Below are 23,617 nucleotides of genomic sequence, written 5' to 3'. Positions count from 1 at the left end.
TGGAGGTCCACAATTGTTTTTCTGAAGTCTTGGCTGATTTCTTTTGATTTTCCTATGATGTCAAGCAATGAGGCACTGAGTTTGAAGGTAGGCCTTAAAATACATCCACAGGTTCACCTCCAATTCAATACATCTCCTATCAGAAGCTAATAAATAAGTTTTAATGACTTCAACCTAAGTGTATGTAAACTTCTGACTTTAACTGTACAAATAAAGATCCGCTTTTCAGCATACATAACACTCAGGTAACAGACATGCAGTCTCTCGGGTGCCCCTCTCCCTCTCTCTGTGCACCGGGCTGTTTTTATCTCCCCCGTCTCTCACTGCAAACACAGAAACAGTAATTACCAGCAAATTAATCTCAGGTAAACCTCCTTATTGCTTCCTCTCTCCCCAGATGGGTGTTAGACCACGCCCTCACCTGCAGAGCCTCACTGTAACCTTGGGTTACGGTTGTAACCTCGGCCCTCTGAGGGAGGTGAGTGAGACATCTCACTATGGGATACGCCTCTTGTGTGGACATTCATGAAGCCCTATGAAATCATGGCTGACAGGCTGCCACCTGAAATCACTCATCTCTTTCAGAGAACCGAGGTAACAACCATAACCCAAAGATCTCTTTTGGGCGACTTGTTCGACGTCTCACTATGGGATATAGAAAATGCCCATATATTCAGTCAGCAGAGTAGGCCTACCATATCTGGTTTATAGAACCTTATGAATGTGTGCAGGGAGGCCCAATCGGCTGCTGCACAGTCATCCTCCATGGAGGTTCCTTTAAATAGAGCCCAAGAAGCAGCCATTCCCCTTGTGGAATAAGTGGGCTCTCACGCCCACTGATAATGACTGTTCCTTTACTGAGTAAACCAATTTAATGGCATCTACTATCCAGAGAGAAAGTCGTTGTTTTGACAGTGCCTTACCCCTCACTGGGTTTACAAAGCAGACAAAGAGATTCTCGGACTATCAAAGCTTTGTTTTACTCACATATGCTTACAATGCCCTAAAAGGACATAAAACATGTATCTTCTCTGGCAAAGCAAAAGGAGGAGGGTAAAAAGCTGGGATTTCCATCTCTTTGCATGAAATAAAAAGGTTTAATCACCTTGAGCACAACCACCTGGTTAGGGCGCAACCTGACCCTGCAGAAATTTTGCGTGAATCTGAGACATGCAGGGTTAACTGAGAGTGCATGCAGTTCGCTGACACACCTCATAGTGGCCAAGGCCAGTAACAACATTGTTTTAGGAGACAATATTTATATCAGCTTTCTCCAAAGGTTCATAACAGAGCTTCCCCGAAAACTTCAGGAACTAGTGATATATCCCATGATGGTAACATGGGTTTAGTGACTGGTTTTAGGCAGCATACGCCTTTCATGACCTACTTATGACAGGATGTGAGAATATCTGGAACTGCGGGAAGTGACTATCTGTTTTCCCTGACTCTATTTTTCAAGCTTTGAATAGTGAAAATCACTAGAGGTCGACCGATATATTGGTTTTGCCAATTAATCGGTATGATAACAGATTTCTGGAACTATCAGTTATCGGCAAAATTCCACACTGATAGTTTTTCCCCATTGCGTCCGGTGCTGGAGTGGCTGGGAAGGGTCCGCTGTCATTATGTAGTATGAGAGCGGCCTCTAGAGGTGAAATAAAAACTATCACTTCACTGATGCCTTGTGGTGTTTGTTTTGACATGTGAGACTACACTCTGCATGGAGCGGAACACTTCAGATACGGATTTGAAACTTCAACAATGAAAAGTTATGTATACAATACACTACAGTACACGTTGTCATATCATTATAAAGTGACTAGATGCTGCATTAGTAGAGAACAACAGTATGTTTGCTGACAAGGCTGAGAGGATGCTAACATTAAAGCTAACCTCAAGCACGTTTACATAGAAAAACAAAAGGAATGGTTGCAAAAGCGTTCGGTGTAAACAGCCCGTTACAGTTGGTGGAGGTCTTTGGCCACTGCATCTTGCTCTCTTATAAGCATTTCTCAGATTAAGCAATGAGTTGCTTAAATGCTTTGTCAGGAAAGATGTTCAACTTGGAAATGTGCGTCTTGAGATCCTCGCGATCGGTTCCAGTCTGTTGTGTTCCATCTGTTTGAACAGCCCCTGGCCTGGGCTCATAGTCTGAGCCGCTTCACCACAGAGTTCAGCTGTTTACCACTGCTATCTGTGTATATTTCTACTCTACATAAAACTGTACTGAATAAAACAGCAATGTGGTATTTCGCTGTTATTATGAAGCTTGAGTCTGGAGTAGTAGGAATCAGTGCAAGTGTAACACCATGTGAACTTTCTATTGAAGCATTTTCCCCCCCTCATTTTACTTTTGACTTAACATTTGAAAATATGGACCAACTAAAACTTTTTTATTTATTTTATGCACATTAGTTGAAAATGAAATGCTCTTTTTTTTAACAGCCAAGACAGGACTGTTCTATGCAATAATATAATGGTGCTGAGTGGTTTATGTATTTATTGTGCCCTCTTGTGGACTAAGGAAACAACGTCAATCTAAAAATCAGCAGAATTTAAAATTTGAATATTAGTTCATATAAATTAATATTTATATATTTATTTCATTTTAAAAAAGTACTATACATTTTCATGGTTCAGCCAGAACTGTTTATTTTTGTAATAATGTTCAGCATTATTTACAGTGCATCCGGAAAATATTCACAGCACTTCACTTTTTCCACATTTTGTTATGTTACAGCCTTATTCCAAAATGGATTAAATTCATTATTTTCCTCAATTCTACAAACAATACCCCGTAATGACAATGTGAAAGAAGTTTGTTTGAAATCTTAGCAAATTTATTAAAAATAAAAAAACGAAACAAAAATCTCATGTACATAAGTATTCACAGCCTTTGCTCAATAATTTGTTGAAGTACCTTTGGCACCAATTACAGCCTCAAGTCTTTTTGAGTATGATGCTACAAGCTTGGCACACCTATTTTTGGGCAGTTTCTCCCATTCTTCTTTGCAGGACCTCTCAAGCTCCATCAAGTTGGATGGGGAGCGTCGGTGCACTGCCATTTTCAGATCTCTCCAGAGATGTTCAATCGGGTTCAAGTCTGGGCTCTGGCTGGGCCACTCAAGGACATTTACAGAGTTGTCCCGTAGCCACTCCTTTGTTATCTTGGCTGTGTGCTTAGGGTCGTTGTCCTGTTGGAAGATGAACCTTCGCCCCAGTCTGAGGTCCAGAGCGCTCTGGAGCAGGTTTTCATCAAGGATGTCTCTGTACATTGCTGCATTCATCTTTCACTTGATCCTGACTAGTCTCCAAGTTCCTGCCACTGAAAAACATACCCACAGCATGATCTGCCACCACCATGCTTCACTGTAGGGATGGTATTGGCCAGGTGATGAGCAGTGCCTGGTTTCCACAAGGCATGATGCTTGCCATTCATGCCAAAGAGTTCAATCTTTGTTTCATCAGACCAGAGAATTGTGTTTCTCATGGTCTGAGGGTCCTTCAGGTGCCTTTTGGCAAACTCCAGGCGGGCTGTCATGTGCCTTTTACTGAGGAGTGGCTTCCGTCTGGCCACTCTACCATACAGGCCTGATTGGTGGAGTGCTGCAGAGATGGTTGTTCTTCTGGAAGGTTCTCCTCTCTCCACAGAGAAACGCTGGAGCTCTGTCAGAATGACCATCGGGTTCTTGGTCACCTCCCTGACTAAGGCCCTTCTCCCCGATCGCTCAGTTTGGCTGGGTGGCCAGCTCTAGGAAGAGTCCTGGAGGTTCCAAACTTCTTCCATTTACGGATGATGGAGGCCACTGTGCTCATTGGGACCTTCAATGCTGCAGAAATTTTTCTGTACCCTTACCCAGATCTGTGCCTCGATACAGTCCTGTCTCGGAGGTCTACAGACAATTCCTTGGACTTCATGGCTTGGTTTGTGCTCTGACATTAACTGTTAACTGTGGGAACTTATATAGACAGGTGTGTGCCTTTCCAAATCATGTCCAATCAACTGAATTTACCACAGGTGGACTCCAATCAAGTTGTAGAAACATCCCAAGGATGATCAGTGGAAACTGGATGCACCTGAGCTAAATTTTGAGTGACATGGCAAAGGCTGTGAATATTTATGTACATGTGATTTTTTTTGGTTTTTATTTTTAATAAATTTGCAAAGATTTCAAACAAACTTCTTTCACATTGTCATTATGGGGTATTGTTTGTAGAATTTTGAGGAAAATAATGAATTTAATCCATTTTGGAATAAGGCTGTAACAACAAAATGTGGAAAAAGTGAAGCGCTGTGAATACTTTCCAGATGCTCTGTACTTTGAGTGTTAATTTTTCATTCAGTATCAATTTTTAAAACTATCGGTTGATTTATTATTTTATCAGCAGGTACTGCCCAACTTAGTTATCGGTATCGGTAAAATCCACTATCGGTCAACCTCTAAAAATCACATTTTGAGCAAGCCGAGAGCACTTAGATTAGACCTCTCACGGGCCAAACCCAGAGGTTCCGTTTCTGTGGATGTGGATGGAATATCGTCCCACCCGCTAGAGAGGGGAGGTCCCTGCACTGGGGTAGGTGCCACAGGCTCGCATACAATAGTTAGAAACATAATTGATAGTGTTGGGGTTAAAAAACTGTTCTTTGGGTTCATTATAAAACCCCGTGAAGTGAACTAATCTCCCCTCTGTACAGAATGAGGCAGGGATTTGTGTGTCAACATGCTGAATTTGTATTTTCTCAGATATTGCCTCTTTGAGGAGAAGATAATTTATTTCTTCTCTCAGAATTTTGGCATTTTTCCTCTGCAGTTTTGATTGCTTTATTCTTGAGAAATGCGAGGGGTTTCTCGCAAATTGCAACCTGTACTTTTCTATTGTGTTCAGAACCCACTGAGAGTCTGTGCACTTTATCAGATGTGTAGATTGGCCTTTAAATTCCCTATCTCACCCTTAGCTGGTCCTACAGTGGCCTCTAGTGGCAATAATAGGCAACACACAGGGATCTCTCTTCTGTGTTTTGGGGGTTATTAATATATTGATGTTTGTTATGGTTTTTACAGGGTGCTTGTGTATAACCATGTTGTGGTTAAGTGAATTTTCTCTTATTGCTTGACTGATCCACACAGGGCATATGTGTGTGTGACAGTGCTCTGCGTTGATTGACCCACACAGGGGATAAGTGTGTGTGACAGTGTTCTGTGTTGACTGATCCACACAGGCGATAAGTGGGTGACAGCACTCTATGCATTTGACTGATCCACACAGGCAATAAGTGTGTGACAGCACTCTGTGCATTTGACTGATCCACACGGGATAAGTGTGTGTGACAGCACTCTATGTATTTGACTGATCCACACAGGGGATAAGTGTGTGTGACAGCACTCTTTGCATTGAATGATCCACACAGGGGTTAAGTGTGTGTGACTGCACACTATTCGTTTGACTGATCAACACGGGATAAGTGTGTGTGAAAGCACTCCATGCGTTTGACTGATCAACACAGGGGATAAGTGTGTGTGACAGTACACTGTGCGATGACTGACTGACCAACACACAGGATAAGTGTGTGTGAAAGAAAGCACTCTATGCATTTGACTGATCAACAAAGATGATAAGTGTGTGTGACAGTGCTCTGTGCGTTGACTGATCAACACAGGGGATGTGAGTGTGCGATCGTGCTTTATACTTCTCATTGACCAAATCCCGGGGTTTGTGCAGGAATTGATTCATAATTTTAAAAAATTGTGGTATTGCTCTCCAGGGAATTTGCAGAGGCAAACTGAGATAGCAAACTTTGTAATGTACTAAGCCGTACTCTTCTTCCTATGACCCCCATCCATGGGGGGAGCCGGAGAGGCTGCTTGAGCGAAAGTTTTTCTCAGCCAAGGAGATCTGTCCTCATCCTGTTGAGGAATCGTTTCCCGAGAAGGTAGGTTCATCCTTCTCGGTCCTTGCCATGATGTCTGTCCTCTTCCCTGCACCCCTTGGGAAAAAGCGGGTTGGTGCAATACTCGAGGCTGCATCGGCACTGGAGCTCTGCAGGGTACAAATGATCTAAAAGCCTCTTGCTATTTTCTCTTCACCTCAAAACGCTGCTGCATCGCCGCCACCGCCAGACAAAACAAGCATTCCGGGTCCATTGGCTGGTCAAGAAAATGTCCTTTATCTTTCTCCACCATTGTGGACAGATTCAACCACAAGCCACTCTGACTCACCACCACAAGACCCAAATTTCTTCCCGTGGACTGAGCCAGGCAACGTGATGAGCATAAGATAAGATTCTTTACTGTGCGAATCTCTGTCCATAGCTCTGTGATATCTTCTTCCAACTTGGCGATGTAGGCCAAAAGCAGAGTGCCTGTGTGGCCCACCCCATCTGTGCTGCAGACTTGTAAAGTTTCTTGAAAATCAAGGCTGAGAAGTGATCCGATTTGTGAGGCAGCTTAGGGGCAACGGAGGATAAACCGAACGCCGATCTCGGATCCAGAAGGCTCGCCAAAGATGCTTCCATCGGCGGCATGTGAGACCAGCCCCATTCCTCCATATCCGCTATGTCAAGCAAGAAGCTGTACACTGGGACCCTTGTTGACAGCAGTTTCTCCCAATACATCATCAGATGCTCCATACAATCCTGGAAATGTGGGAGGGTTTGATGAGCTACCAGGGTGGTGGGGAAGAGGAATTTACCATCAAGTCTTGAGCGTTTAGCAGCAGGGAGAGCCGCCGGCCACTCGACACCCAGTCTAGCCACTGCCCTGGAAACCCGCCCGGACGAACAGCTATCAGCAGAGGGGAATGCAACCCTGCATGAGGCTCATGCAGGGTTGCATTCACCGCTGCTGATGGCTGTTCATCCGACCTGGTAGGGTTTCCAGGTGGCACCGCTTGAGACACAAACGGCTCCTTGATATCGAAATCATTGCCATCATCCGAAAGCCCTCCCGAAGCAGTGATGGAAACCAAGTCCTCGTTCAATGGGACTCCTGGGAACTGTTCGATTTCCATATTGAAGCCAACAGGGTCTTCAAGCTCATCTGAAGGAGTAAGCTTGTCAGCCCAGCTCCGCCTTGGAGGTGAGGTTCCCACAGATGTAGACATGTCATCTCTCTGTAAAGGATCTTGACAGTGCTCCTGGACAAACCGCGCTCTCCTGCGCAGGATTCCTGGAGAGAGTCTACTGCAATCTCTACAAGAGATCGGTGTCATTAATGCTGCCCTGGCATGCTCAATGCCCAGGCAAGCTGGACACATACCGTGCGGATCTCTAGATGAAATAGAAAATCTGCACGCTCCTGGGCAATGGCAAGAGGCAGCTTGGTCTTGCCAGGCCTAGGGGAAGCCATGTTCAACTGGTAAGTCGAACAGACAGTTGTTTTTTTAAATTTCTCAGTATGACTTGGTTCACTTTGGCTCTATGTCCTTAACTGAGTGGTAACTCAGTGCGTAGACAGTTGAATCCAGCCAAATCTATAAACCGTAAGTGCACACTGAAAAGGGCTCGCAGTGGATGCCGCGATTTGTAGATATGTAGGTTGCCATTTTGGGTAAGTGCTAATGATTATATAGGAAAGGGGTCGGGCTTCCCTGGTACACAGGCTAGCAGGGCTTCATGGATGATTATGCAAGAGGCGTGCCCCATAGTGATATGTTGAATGAGTCGACCAAAAGAGAACCTCCTTTTTTGCTTTGGTCTTGTGTGTGTCCAGCACTCAGTATCTTGGGTGAAACCTTTAGCTGTCAGGTTCACACTTTCTTCCAAACAAATTCTCTCTCTCCCTCTTTTTTGATTAAAACACACTCATCTTATCCTTCACCTGCTTTATGATGGGGAGTGAGAGAGAGAGAGCAACTGTTCTTTTGACAAGAACAGATAGTCAGTCCCAACGTGACTTTCTGGAATGCTGTAAATATTTAACAATGTCTTGTTAAATGATGCTTATGTGCCAAGAGCCTCCGCATAACACCTGCCCGTTCCTCTCTCTCTCTCTCTCTCTCTCTCTCTCTCTCTCTCTGTTTTCTTAAGATGAAGTTCAAGGTAACACAATTTGTTCTCTCTCTGAACTCACTGAATAAATGCTTCCTGACTGCCCCAGACACACTGCTGCTCTGTGTGTGTTTGTGACCCGGCCCTGTTCGTTATCTCACCTGTCCAGCGTTGAGTGTCAGGCCGAAGTGAAGTAGGATTTAATTGTGTCCTCTTAGTGTTTAATTAAATATTTGCACATATGGTTATGCTTTAATAAGCGCCTATTTACAGTCTGTCAGGTTAATGTCTCATTGGGTATGCACATTCCATTTACACTTGGCAACATATATGTGTTTCTGCAAAATGGATATTAATCTACTATTCCTGTCCACTTCCATTATGCACTTGATGTGTCTAAAATTTTTAGCATTTTCATTGTCACTTTTGGGCTCCCTAATTCCTATATAGTTCCATTTGGGAGGAATTTACGTGGCCTGTTGCCTGAACAAGATGCATTTACACTTGGCTGAGTCGCATCTTGTAGTCTAAAACCACCTCCTGAGTGATTGGATTGCATTTGAGTGATCTCTTATGCGTCTTGGAGGGCATTTATGTTTGGATAGTGATCTGATCAGTTAAAACGCATGAAGTGACCTAGTGTAAATACCCACAGAGACATAATGCAGTAGTTGAGGGTTCTACCAGACCACAAACATGGATCTGACTGCAGATTTAGATATCTAAACTTTACTGCACACCTGAAACTGATCACACACTTAGATAGACTGGTTTATTATGGGTTGGTTAGATAATTAGATTGCAGGGACACATTTGCTTTGTTTATATCAACACATGAATATGGATCATATTATTATGGCAGTAATACTGGTTGTAATGTTGCATAACATGTTTTGGTGCACTTTGCCAGAACACAAAACAAAGAGAGAGATAGAGGGGGAGCGAGAAAGAGAGAGAGATTGACTTCTGCATTAAACAAACAGTGTTTGCTGTGTAGCCTTTCAGAGAATTTGCAGCTCTAATTGAGTCCAATGGTTGTGGGTTTGCACAAGGCATTGGCTGTTTGTTTGTTTACTTATTGTGTTTTTGTGTGATAATGGTACCACTCTTAGGCCTGATAAAATGTGCTAAATTAGCAGCAGCATGTAAATTTTACAACCTAAAGTATCTTCACTGAAAACGCAACATCAACCTGGTCTCATAATCACATTACTATACCTACAATACATTTTTGCAAATTGATTTTTACGTGGCTTGTTGTACATATCGCGGCAGTTTGCTGGTAAAATGAACACTAGAGATGCTACAACAACAATTCATTTTATTCGCTTTCACACGAATCACCAGTAAAGCAGCAGATTATCAGTTCATAAACACTTGTTCCTCACACAGTGTTATCTTATGACATTTTTACTTGTATGGCTATAGATTTTAATGTTTGCATAACACAACCAACTACATTTACAAACTCATTTAAACATGAATCGTGATCAAATTGCGAGGGAGCTCAACTGATAGACAGTTGCACATGCAATGCAAAGGACTGGGGTATGAGTCAGTGTGATCGCACAATAGATCGGTGTGTTTTTTCCGAGAGTTCCACATTATGGTGACTTACTGACAAGCAGCATCTGCTATCAGACATTTTTGCATCAGCTCCAGTCTTCCCTTGTTGCACAATCGGGAGTGGAAAGACCCGGGTTCGGATTCTACATTGAAACCAGGAAGTAATCACGTTCGCATAATCATTGATGAGTGCGGTTTGGAGGTTACATTTTTCCCTCTAACATTACATTTTTACTCCAGTGATGGTTAGGTTTGGGTTGAGGGATTCAGTTTATAAAATATGCATTTCTCTTCACTGTAATACAGCCTGAACAGCTGAAAACTACTCGCTACACAGCTCTATTTTGGCGCCCCTTCGTGGGGTTTCATCCAGAAAATGCAACTCACAAGTGCCAACACGTCCAACAACACTTACCAATTTGGCCACTGGGGGCATTGTTTTGAATTTTGGTAAGCACAAACCAATTTTAATAAAGAAAAGTCAACTTACTATTTTTTTATTTCACTGTGTGATCAGTCTGTATGATTCCTGAAGAGCATGCAGGTCGACACGTGAGCCGAAAGTGTCATACAAGCACCATAATATGGCATACAGTGCATCCGGAAAGTATTCACAGCGCTTCACTTTTTCCAAATTTTGTTATGTTACAGCCTTATTCCAAAATGGATTAAATTCATTATTTTCCTCAAAATTCTACAAACAATACCCCATAATGACAACGTGGAAGAAGTTTGTTTAAAATCTTTGCAAATTTATTAAAAATAAAAAACGAAAAAAATCACATGTACATCATCCATAAATGGAAGTTTGGAACCACCAGGACTCTTCCTAGAGCTGGCCGCCTGGCCAAACTGAGTGATCGGGGGAGAAGGGCCATAGTCAGGGAGGTGACCAAGAACCCGATGGTCACTCTGACAAAGCTCCAGATTTCTCTGTGGAGAGAGGAGAAACTTCCAGAAGAACAACCATCTCTGCAGCACTCCACCAATCAGGCTTGTATGGTAGAGTGGCCAGACGGAAGCCACTCCTCAGTAAAAGGCACATGACAGCCTGCCTGGAGTTTGCCAAAAGGCACCTGAAGGACACTCAGACCATGAGAAACAAAGATTGAACTCTTTGGCCTGAATGGCAAGCGTCATGTCTGGAGGAAACCAGGCACCGCTCATCACCTGGCCAATACCATCCCTACAGTGAAGCATGGTGGTGGCAGCATCATGCTGTGGGGATGTTTTTCAGTGGCAGGAACTGGGAGACTAATCAGGATCGAGGGAAAGATGAATGCAGCAATGTACAGAGACATCCTTGATGAAAACCTGCTCCAGAGCACTCTGGACCTCAGACTGGGGCGTAGGTTCATCTTCCAACAGCACAACGACCCTAAGCACACAGCCAAGATAACAAAGGAGTGGCTCCGGGACAACTCTGTAAATGTCCTTGAGTGGCCCAGCCAGAGCCCAGACTTGAACCCGATTGAACATCTCTGGAGAGATCTGAAAATGGCAGTGCACCGACGCTCCCCATCCAACTTGATGGAGCTTGAGAGGTCCTGCAAAGAAGAATGGGAGAAACTGCCCAAAAATAGGTGTGCCAAGCTTGTAGCATCATACTCAAAAAGACTTGAGGCTGTAATTGGTGCCAAAGGTGCTTCAACAAAGTATTGAGCAAAGGCTGTGAATACTTATGTACATGTGATTTTTTTTTTTTCTTTTTTTTTCTGTTTTTTATTTTTAATAAATTTGCAAAGATTTCAAACAAATTTCTTTCACATTGTCATTATGGGGTATTGTTTGTAGAATTTTGAGGAAAATAATGAATTTAATCCATTTTGGAATAAGGCTGTAACATAACAAAATGTGGAAAAAGTGAAGTGCTGTGAATACTTTCCGGATGCACTGTAGTTGCTTCAGCAATTGCATTTTACATGTCACATTTTCTTTTTATAACACTATCACTTAAGATTTTGGTTGAAGGTTTAGGGTAAGGAGGTAGGTATTAGAGCCCGACCGATATGGGATTTTTGAGACCGATACCGCTACCGATTTTAGAGAGGGAAAATTCACCGATTACCGATATGGTGGCTGATATAGTTAATTTTTGAGCTGGAATGAAAACAGACCTTTTCTACATGGATTTTTCACCAGTTTTGCACCGATATGACTATGCAAAGGTACTCAGAAGGCTGCTTTCTTAAAGAAATATTTTATCAAAGAATATTTGACATTATAATTATGCATTGTCAACAAATTCTAGAAATGAACACTGAGAAAATAAAGAATAAATAAAAATACAATAAAAAGCTTAATAAATATCAGTACTGTATATTTAGTATAAGTCAATTGCTGACAATCAAAATAAAGAATAAATAAAAAATACAATAAAAAGCTAAATAAACATCAGTACTGTATGTTTAGTATAAGTCAATTGCTGACCATTAAAATAAAGAATAAATAAAAAATACAATAAAAAGCTAAATAAACATCAGAACTGTTTAGTATCAGTCAAATGCTGACCATTTAAATAAAGAATAAATAAAAATAAAAAGCTAAATAAACATCAGTATTACTGTTCAATATCAGTCAAATGCTGATCATTAAAATAAAGAATAAATAAAAATAAAATAAACAGCTAAATAAACATCAGTATTACTGTTTGGTATCAGTCAAATGCTGACCATTAAAATAAAGAATAAATAAAAAAATAAAATAAATAGCTAAATAAACATCAGTACTGTTTAGTATCAGTCAAATGCTGACTATTAAAATAAAGAATAAATAAAAATAAAATAAATAGCTAAATAAACATCAGTACTGTTTAGTATCAGTCAAATGCTGACCATTAAAATAAAGAATAAATAAAAAAATTAATAAATATCTAAATAAACATCAGTACTGTTTAGTATCAGTCAAATGCTGACCATTTAAATAAAGAATAAATACAAATTAAATAAATAGTTAAATAAACATCAGTATTACTGTTTGGTATCAGTCAAATGCTGACCATTAAAATAAAGAATAAATAAAAAAATAAAATAAATAGCTAAATAAACATCAGTACTGTTTAGTATCAGTCAAATGCTGACCATTTAAATAAAGAATAAATAAAAATACAATAAATAGCTAAATAAACATCAGTACTGTTTAGTATCAGTCAAATGCTGACCCTTAAAATAAAGAATAAATAAAAATACAATAAATAGCTAAATAAACACCAGTACTGTTTAGTATCAGTCAAATGCTGACTATATTAAAACTGCCGAGTCAAGAGATAAACAGCAGCAGCGGTGTTTCACCGTATTCTGCTGGGGAAACTTTAAACAGTGGAAAACCAGACTTTTAAATATTAAATTTTATAAATGCAATGACTAGAATTGTTCGGTTGAAGGGGGTACCAAACTGTTAATCCTGAACAAAACAGTTTGGTGAATGCATGTTTACTCATTAGCTTCCTCTCAGCTGACAACAATGAAAGTAGGTATGTGATTAGCTAGTTAGCTATAAGCTCGTTGTCACGGAGAGTAAAAGATGGACGTTGTTTATTTTACTTTCCAGTATTGTGTCTCACCAACTAGGTAATAACATAGTGTGAAATCAACACTCAACAGACATAATCCACCACCGCACCGTTGTCTGCTGAGCTGCAAAAAGATGCTCTGATGTATCTGCTACATTACTGACTGCACTGACAAACTATAGCTGGCTAACATAGCAAACAATAGCAAAGTGACATGGTTGTCAGGGACAGGGTTAACGATATATTAGTAATATTGAAAAGGGAAAATGATGGGTTCATTGTTTATTAACTTTCCAGTATGTATTTCACAAACTAGTTAACAACTTACCTTGAAGACACACAGCTCAACTCCGCCCTGTCTGCAGAACCACCATCAGCTCTGTAAACAATGGAGTCGGAGCATGCTCTGCTGGACAAACTATGCTATGACACCAATTTTAAATCATTGTTTTCTGCATTATATGTTCTGAAAAAAGTTTTCATATCGCCGCATATCGGTAAATATACATATATATAAACCGATATATCGGTCAGGCACTAGTAGGTATGGTTGCTTTAAAACTTAATAGAGCATCAACCTTAAAATCCTCAGCTGTTTGTGAGAGAATTGAACTTGCTTTTTCTTGCTTTTAACTTGCTTTTACATTTTACCTCCGAACTGCTGCACATACGTGTAAGAAGCCATGTAATGTCATATGCAAAAATGATGCCACAGTCAGATAATTTTCCAGACTGATCTCACCGTGAAATCGGAAACAGTGGGTAGACTTTTCTTTAGCTAAAATCAGACTGTGCTTATAGAAATTCGAAACACTGCCCCAGTGGCCAAAGTGATAAGTGTTGTTGGGAGTATGGGCACGTGTGAGCTCCATTTAGCATGCAAAATGTCCATGGAGGGGTGCTGAAATCAAGTTGGGAGTTGTTTTCAGCAGAACAGGCAGTAATACAGTGAAGAGGAATGCATGTTCTATAAATTGTATCCCCCAGCCCAAATCCCAAACCTAAACCTAATCGTCAGTGGATTAAAAATGTAATGTTAGAGGGGAAAATGTAACCTCAGAATCATCCCCAATTATGCAAACATGATTACTTCGTGGTTTCAACGCGGTATCCGAAGCTGGATCTCACACACTGCTTATGTGACATGCTTCCAGTCATGCCACTGGAGAATGTAAACAAGCTGGAGCCGATGCAAACATATTTAATGGGAGACGGCACTTGTCAGTGAGTCGGCATAATGTGGCCAATCTTAGGGTACCGCAAGTATCATAAACAACATGCCGACCTCCTGTGTGATCATGCGATCAGGCTCTATTTTTCATTGTTCATTGCTTATTTTAGCCTTTCCACCAATCCTGCTGAGATCGTTATAGAGTAAAACTGTTTCTTGCCATTTTGTGAAGAGAATACAGAGACTGTAGACACAATCTGTAGATGACCCCATCCCCCTGGTCTGTCTTGAATGCATTGTTGTGTTTGATGTTTCTATGTTTCTATGGTGATGGTCAGATCACACACATGTAGATGCGGGGTGTAGGATTCAAGGCAGGCGTGGAATAGGACCAGAATTCCTTATTTCCACCTGTTAGAGCAATCCAACAGCATTTTCTGCCACACATAAAAATAGACACAAATGAGACAGTTGATGTACGATAAGAGTATAGAGTTCTATAATTTATTAGCTCAGATCGTCTTGAAAGAAGAATTTGATCAGTTTTGAGTTCATATTGACTTTTTGGTATCCTAAGTAATCATAGCAAAGTTAGAGACTGCTCAGAGGCTCTTGTCTTCTGATACTCTAAAGGAAAGATATGAGATAACTTTTTCTCTGCAGAAAAATCTGAGAAGCAGAAGATTTAAGCAGAAGTCTTGGATTTGGTCATCCTGTAATATTGTTTCTTTGTAGGAGAAGAAAAAGAGTCTCTTTTTTTTACTTGTCTGTGAAACTATTATGGTGGGTGAAACCGAGGACATGAACTCTAATGATAAAGTCGCTGAGTCACAGCAGGTAAAAATATTTAAATTGCATTAACCCAAGCATAAATGAAGAAAACAGAAAGAAGAGAAAGCGGCAGAACAAAAGAAGAGAAAGAAAGACCGAGATTTTTTGCCTAAAGTCAGGACAAGAGGAACCTGCTCTGTGACATCATCGCTGTGGCTTCCATTGAGCCCTGCGGCTCCTCTTATTGGCTGAGAGCACGGCAGTAATTTGACCTCTTTTCTTTTTTTTGCATCTGATGTATCGCCAGTTTTTAAGAGCGATTGAGAGACAGAGAGATGTTGGTCTTTCCCTGTCAGTGTGAAGTCAGTCCTTCCTAATGTTGAGTGCGAGTTTGCGCTTTTATATCTAATGAATGAAGTTGGATATATGTCCCAGTGCTTGAATGTTTAACTGCAGGTTTGTTTAATGTTCTGTATGGACTGAGACTTTGGGTTCAAAAAATAAAAAATTCTAGTCACATTGACACCTCATCAACAAGTCAGGTAAGTCCATTCACACACACATATACACACAAACACACACACACCACTAGAGACATTTATAACAGGAAGTTGTTTGCATTCATGCAGTTTTCTGTGTTTGTATGAACTTTCTGCATGTTTGTTTGGAATATAGTATTATATATGTAAACAATAAGACTTATTTGATGTTATATAAATAGGTAGCTGACATGTCTATACATCATCTAAAACTATTTCAAAACAAATTGTTTCAAATTTTTGCAGTTTTCTGACCTAATAGTTGAGAGATTACATGCAATATTTGTAATTTTAAAAATTCATTAGACACAGCAGGACTTTTTAAATAAGCTACATTTTACATTTTAGCTTTTGCCTTTATATGAAATGTAATATAAAATCTTAAAATATTAGAAAAGACAACGTCGATTATTTATCAACTACCTATATGTGTGAATGAGAACATATTCTGATTGGTTTGAGAATGGCAAGTGTGAGATTGTCTAATTTTGCATAGATTTACATATGAACCCCTTGTTTCCATATGCAAATAAAAGGCTTGTTCATGGTTTGTGTTTGAAGTACAGACAGACAGAAAGACAAACAGATAGATAGAACATTTTTATATTTTTAACTTTGTGTATAATGTGTAAATGTGTATTATGTATGTATACATCCCATTAATGGCATAATACAATTATGAGCAGAATATACATAATACATATATTTACACAATATACACATATCTCTTATATTAAAGAAAGGCAAACATTCATATATGTGTGGATCTTATAGACCAATAAGTTTAATTAACACTGATAGCAAGTTTTTATCTAAGCTTCTAGCAACCTGTTTAGACATTCTTTTCCCACAATATACACATCAACATTAGAAATTATTTTACATTTGAATGTTTATATAATTTAGTTTTATTCTCTATCTCCTATATTGCTTTAAATTGCGACTTGTACAAAATTCCACTATCAGTCCTATCAAATGCCACATGTCTCCATACGTGCACTTGGAGCGCATGAGGTAACATATAATAATGTCTGGTTTATCATGCTCAGGTTATCGGTGTGAAATACTTGCGTCGTTTTGGAGTCGATGATATTTCGCACCTCTTTTATTATCTGTTTATTATCTGTTGAGATTTTATGGGCCGTTGCAATGCAATAAACGCATAAATAAACAACACAGTACACACAACAAACACAGTATGATGAAGACAGACTGCTATCTTGCATGAAGGAATGAGAATTGTGTTTATGAATGTATGTTGTTTCAGGCCTTTATGACAAACTGAGACAATGTAAACACATTCACACAGAAACGAGAGAAAGAGAGAGAGAGAGAGAAGGTAAAATAGAAGAATTGAATAGTCTAAAATAAGGAGAGGGGAGGCAGAAAAAAGTTATTTATTCAGAATGCAGAAAAGTCAGGATAGTGTGTTTCAAAAGGTCAGCGTGTTTGGTTGTCACCTAATTTATTAGAAAAGCTTTGTTGTGGTTTTGGTTTGGCATCAAGTGCTATTAAGCATTTTTGTGTAAAGAACAGCTAATCTCCAAATGAAATATTCGACTTAAAAAGAAACATTTCTACTGTTGTTTTTATTATCCCTTATTTTTCCATCTATCTCCCTTTGTTCCCTTCATTAGCCAGAGTATTTTGTCTCATCCTGTTTTCCTCTGATATCAGGTTCCTCTCTTTTGGTTTTTCTTTCTTTTGGGGGTTGTGTTTAGGAACCGAGGCATGCAGAGAGACAAACTTGATATGGTGTCTTTCAGCAGCCCGGAAGATCTTACAAATCCATAATAGATTTTTACATTTTCTGAAGAAAATCTAGTGGTGCTTGCCTATGCAAATCTCGCCATCTGGGAGAGAATATAATGTTTGCCTGTCCGAGACCAAATGAAACATGAACAGCACTAATATAACAAGCATTATTAAAGTAAACAAAAAGCTTATTAAATGCTGGTTTGTCTTTTCTATCGGTCTGATTTACTTACATTCAGTTTTCTCTACATGATGATTTGGCATCTACCAAAACAAATTTTTTTCTCACTGTGGTTCGCTCACAATCTCTGCCATTCCTTTTTTTGGCTGTTAATAGCATTCCAGTAGTGGGCAAAGCTGGTTTAATGTTAAAACACTTTCACTGAATGTCTAAATGCTGGTGAAGGGTGTGTTTAAGAATGGCATTTTTAAAGGGAACGTCCCCTTGATCTCCACAGCTCTGAGAGATATGGAGTAAGCTGGAAGTAAAACTCAAGACACAAACTGTACACACTTGAAATATAGGTTCTTTAATGGTTCTTAGGTTCAATAAAGAACTCTCTTTTTATTAAGAAGAGTTTTTGGCTGTACAGGCTTATATTACAAGGATAATCTAGGGGGGCAATGACCCTAAAGAACCATGGTACTTAAAATGATTCTCCCATCAGGGCTTTTTGGAACCTTTATTTTTAATTACCTCTGATCTTTCTATCTTATGAGAGATGAGCACAAGCATCTGAATTGTTAAAGCACTGGTTGTCTTCTCTGGCTCCTCTCAGTGATCATCCGTCTGGACAGTAATGCATTTATTCATCCTGCTTTCTGTGGAGAGTTCAGCTATACTTGGCATTTGTTATTGCATGGCTGATTGATGTTATGGTTGTGATTGTTTCACTTGAGCTGCAATTAAACAAGAGACAGAGTCAGATCTGTGAATTAAGGGTCAAATCTGTGGGTGGCGTGAAATATTTACATACACATACATGGGACGTCAACAACAGAAACGTAGAGTTTGAGTTTCCCAAAGCATTCACAGACCCGTGAGAGTAATTTTCCCAGTTGAGTTAAACTGTTTATTAAGAATCATCATCGTCGTATACAGAAGAAAAAGTGGACTTTTGCAGGCAAAGCACTCATGAACCAATTTCTACCCGGTAATCTGCCAAACACTTGAAACGAGAATTTTATATTATCTAAAGAAAATAAGAATGGTGTTTACAGAACTCGCTGACACAATGCTAGGGTGTTGTGCGGGTTACCAGGGCATTGTTATGTGGTTGCTAAGATGTTCTGAGTGGTTTTTAGCACTTTAGTTGGTGGTTGCTAGGGTATTCTGGGTAGTTCCTAAGTGGTTGCATACTGGCCCAAGTCTCCATGATATTCTGGTCTCTTGATATGGCTCTGGTCTCTCTTTCATTATAAGTCAATGGGAATGAATCGTCCATTTTATTGTCCACCAGACAAAAATCGTAAGTCTGATCGCTTCTGCCTGATCTCCTAAAAAAATTATGTGAATGTGGCAACATTTTTGCAAAATTATATTACGTGGTTCCTTACATGTATCACGGCAGTTCCGAGGTAAAATGTCCACTGTGTGGCGCGAAATGCGAGTTCAATGTTCTCTCATTTTTAAGGTTTCTGTATTTTCTGGAATATAAGATGCGTTTTTTTTTAATCATCTGAAATGTCCTGCGACTAATAGTCTGAAGCGACTTATATACATAATTTACATGTAACTGATGTCGGCTGGTCAAACACACACGCACCAAAACAGATGAAAACGTCAGTCATAGAAATGGTAGAAGCATTTTAAAGTTGATTCAGAAAATTTTGCCTTTACAAAGTACTTTATGCAACCAGTTTAAATATTTGGTCCATCATAACATTATTGTTCTCACAAACTCTAGACCGCTGTCAAACGCAACTAAATGATGCTTCATCACACTCGTAAAAACATTTAGTCAGTGAACCAGATAATAATACATTGCAAAGAGGGTTGCAAATAGTGGTCGTCGTTTATGGGTTTTTTGATGGCCGATGCCAATAGCCAGAGAGTAGGGTGGCCGATACTCCGATACAATGCTGATATATCACGCAATTTAATATAGTGAATAACAGATATAAAATTGCAAAATAAATAAATAATAAAAATAAAAAAATACTCTTATTTAGCACTATATTTACTCAATTTCATACACAAAAAAAAAATATTTTAAATGGTATATAACAGTTTCTTCAGATTTCTGTTTAGTCATCAAATTTTTGTAAATTATTTGCACATGAAGAAATTGTTCATATATAACAAAGAAGGAAATAACAGTATACACAGTAGTCCAGCAATCATGTATGGCATGTCCACATTAGCAATCGCATTTACTCAAAAAATACCAAATCAAACCAACTATACATACAATGCATAGTGAATAAGACATTTACTCATAGCACACGTAAAGTGCTTTTACTTTAGGCTACATCCGAAAACGTAGGCAGCTGACTTGCTACTTTGCTGCCTGATCAGTTAATGGCCTAACTGACAGCTGTTTTGAATGAATGGAACTCTTAAGGAAACTGGTCTCCGAACAGTTTGAAAAACACCTTATTTTCATCCTACCTCCATATACAGCCTCCGGAGGCAGCATTTTCCTGGTTTCGGACGCAGCCTTGAAGTTGCACTTACGCGCTAGTGCAGATCCAGCGTGAGCAGCAGCAGCAGTCTCCTGACAGTTTAAACTGGATCGCCTGCTTGGATTGTCACAGGCCAGACCGTCATGATTTATCAGAGGAACTTTTGATCCTGAAATTTTTGATTCTGGCTAATAGAATACATGCTTCAGAGGAATATATTTGAGCGCTCGACGGGGAGAAACACTGGATTTTCATGAGGTTCATGAATTACATCTGTTTAAACGTGGTACCTGCATATTTTCAAACGGTATATAATACAAGTTTTATTGATATTTGCCTTTTATCATTAGAAAATAATGTTAAAGGTGACAGGGAACTGCTGAGGAGAGACTGTTAGAATACGTGCTTCAGAGAAAGATTTATGAGTGCTCCACAGGATGCTGCATCTGCTGAAGTTGTGTGAGGTTGGTTTATTACATCTGTTTTAATGAGATATGTGCATATTTGCAGATGGTATATGATATTAGTTTTATAGATATTTGCCTTTTTATCATTAAACAAAAAATGTTTTGATGTCAGAAGATAGCATTGTGAAAGGAACAGGGTGAAAAGTAAGTATGAACTAATAATTTGCCATTTTACTTGTGATTTGTGTAAAATATAATAAAATTCCTTTTAGTTTTGGGTTTTTAATTTAGTTTACATTTTTATTTTGTTTTCAATTTCAAATTATTATTTAGTTTAGTTTCAGTTATTTTACTAACTGTGTTTGTTATACTAATATATATTCGTTTTTATTTTTATTTCTATTTCAGTTAACACAGACGAGTAAATGACTTGGCAGGGGACAACTGTGTGTAATGTTCTTTAAATTAAACTATTCCCTGTCCAGTCCAGATAACACTCAGGTCTACATAGTGTATAGCTATGCTGACATACAACATGGTAAAAACAACCAAGAAAGACTTACAAATGTGGAGATATGTATCCCTTTATTTTTTGAACAGCAATGGATGATGTGATTTAAACAAACTAATCCATTGATCTTGAAACATTGAGCTCATAACCGAATGTGCACACATGTGATACAAATTCTATATCCATTAATTTCTATTTCGTTTTAGTTAGTTTTGAAGCAATGCATGATAGTTTCAGTTTAGTTTTAGTTTTTTGGAAGATTTTAATTTAAGTTTTAATTTAGTTTTTCTAGGTTATTTTTTGGAATTGCATTTCAGTTTTAGTTTCAGTTTCAGTTAACGATAATAACCTTGGTTGCGCCTCTAGTGTTTATTTTACCAGGAAAGTGCTGCAATATGTACAACAAGCCACTTTAAAATAATTTTGCAAATATTTAAGTAAAGTAACATGATTCTATGAGGATCGCTTATAAAAGTAATACAAGCTGCACGATTTGAACAAATATGCACCAAAATTGATACTTAGGGTAAGGGGTTTGTTCATATCCCTAAACCTACTTATAGGACCAGTAGTAATAGTGATGCTTGCCTTAATATACAAGTGTATTAAGTAAAGTCAGCATTCTGCGAGAATCCGATAGCACCGTTGGGGGTTTGGGGTGCAGGGAGGTGGGGTTTATAGGAAATTGCAAGGTGGTCCAGTCTCTATGGTGACCATCAGGGTTCTCCAGGGGGCAGGCATGTGAGGAATGCTTGGGCATTTGAGCAGAAGAGTTCAGCGATATCCACATACATACACACTGGGTTTTAAATTATGGAAATCTAATGCGTTGTTAAAAGAGGATATTTCCAGACTCCATGTTGGATAACTCACTCTAATAAGCACTCGGAGATTTCACAAGACACTTGAGGTGATGAATAATGGATAATATTACAAAAATGTCTTCTCTTTAAAACAGCTCAGACTCGATGTATGCCTAGAGCAGACGGGACTGATTCCACCCTTCTAAAGAAAGAGTGATAAATCACAGCAGCTTTAAAAGAGAAAGAGAGAATTTGCCAAAGAGAGAGGTACATGCAAGTGGCCATTCACTTTCAAGTAAAAGTTTGTTTTCTAATGTTTTTGTGTGTTTTTTTATTAGCTGTGTCACAAAACTTTTAAAAAGGCCTTTAAAAACAGAGTGATGACACATTTCATAACTATTGGAATGCTGTGTCAATATTACAAGCATTTTTCTTTCTCAGTTTGCTATAGAGTAAGTGCTGTTAGCTGTTGTTTTGTCGTCTAAGCTTTTGTACTTGCAGTTTGTGTGGCAATAAAGAAACACAATTACTCTTGTCTGACTTTAAAGGAAAAGTTCACCCGAAAATGAAAATTCTCTCATCATTTACTCACCCTCATGCCATCCCAGATGTGTATGACTTTCTTTCTTCTGCAAAACACAAATTAAAATTGTTAGAACAATATCTCGGCTCTGTAGGTCCATACAATGCAAGTGAATGGTGACCAAAACTTTGAAGTTCCAAAAAGCACATAAAGGCAGCATAAACGTAATCAATATGACTCCAGTGGTTAAATCCATGTCTTTAGAAGCAATGTGATCGGTGTGGGTAAGAAACAGATCAATATTTAAGTCCTTTTTTCTATAAATCTCCACTTTCAAATAGCCCTCCTAAGAGCTTTTCTCTCCTGAGTTGTTGTTCTTTTGTTTTTGGCGATTCACATTTTTCATGCATATCGCCACCTACTGGGCAGGGAGAAGAATTTATAGTTAAAAAGGACTTAAATATTGATCTGTTTCTCACCCACACCCATTATATCGCTTCTGGAGATATGGATTCAACCTCTGGAGTTGTATGGATTACTTTTATGTTTCCTTTGTGTAATTTTTGGAGCTTCAAAATTCTGATCACCATTCACTTGCATTGAATGGACCTACAGAGCTGAAATTTTCTTCTACAAATCTTGGTTTGTTAAGAAAAAAAAATTTATACACATCTGGGATGGCATGAGGGCGAGTAAATGATGAGAGAATTTTTATGTTTGAGTGAACTATCCCTTTAATTGTGACACCAACCAAATATTCCCTAAAATTAGAATATTCTCCAAATATCTACATCAAGTTGACAGAAACAGTGGCCTAAGATACTGTCTTAGGCTTACGTTAGCTACTTTTGTACAAGGAAGAAGGAAATGATTTTTTTGTTATGGTCAAGCAAAAACAAAATGTTGTTGTACGTTCATGTTTCAGTTTCAATAATAAAAATAAAAAAATTCCTGTATATCACACGGGAAGTATATTGTTTTCCGAGAGTTCCAGTACCTAGGATCGGCCACAGTATGCCGACTCACTGACAAACGGCATCTCCCATTAGACATTTTTGCATTGGCTTCTGCATGTTTACATTTCCTTGTGGCATGACCGGATGCACATTGCATCAGCAGCGAGGGAAACCCGGGTTTGGGTCCAATGTCGGATCCCACGTTGAAACCAAGAAATAATCGCGTTCCCTTAATCAGTGACAAATGCGATTTAGAGGTTGCATTTTTCACATTACAATTTTACTCCACTGATGGTTTGGTTTAGGTATAGGTTGGGGGGTACAACTTTTAAAGTATGCATATCCTCTTGGCTGTATTACAGCCTGTTCAGCTGAAAACAACTCGCTTTTGGTGCCCCTCCGTAGACATTTCACCCATACGCCACTCACCGCTTTTGCCATTGGGGGCAGTGTTTTGAATTTCGGTAGGCACAGACTGATTTTAGCTAAAGA

At 39.1% G+C, this 23,617-nt stretch overlaps 1 protein-coding gene across 3 annotated transcripts in view; it reads left to right on the top strand.

The window, feature by feature from the left end:
* LOC127430473 (protein Shroom3-like) overlaps positions 1–23,617 on the top strand; it is a 108,815-nt gene that overhangs the window by 32,900 nt on the left and 52,298 nt on the right. The window contains exon 1 of one of the 3 annotated variants that reach the window (XM_051680272.1): positions 15,487–15,548. The exons of the other annotated variants lie outside the window; for them this stretch is intronic. The gene's annotated coding sequence lies outside the window, so the exon portion shown is untranslated. Of the gene's footprint in view, positions 1–15,486; positions 15,549–23,617 lie in introns of those variants that run through there. 3 annotated transcript variants of the gene reach the window in all.

The sequence above is a fragment of the Myxocyprinus asiaticus genome, chromosome 40 (assembly GCF_019703515.2).
Source record: "Myxocyprinus asiaticus isolate MX2 ecotype Aquarium Trade chromosome 40, UBuf_Myxa_2, whole genome shotgun sequence".
Taxonomy (NCBI): Eukaryota; Metazoa; Chordata; class Actinopteri; order Cypriniformes; family Catostomidae; genus Myxocyprinus; species Myxocyprinus asiaticus.
This window is presented reverse-complemented; position numbering and strand designations above follow the sequence as displayed.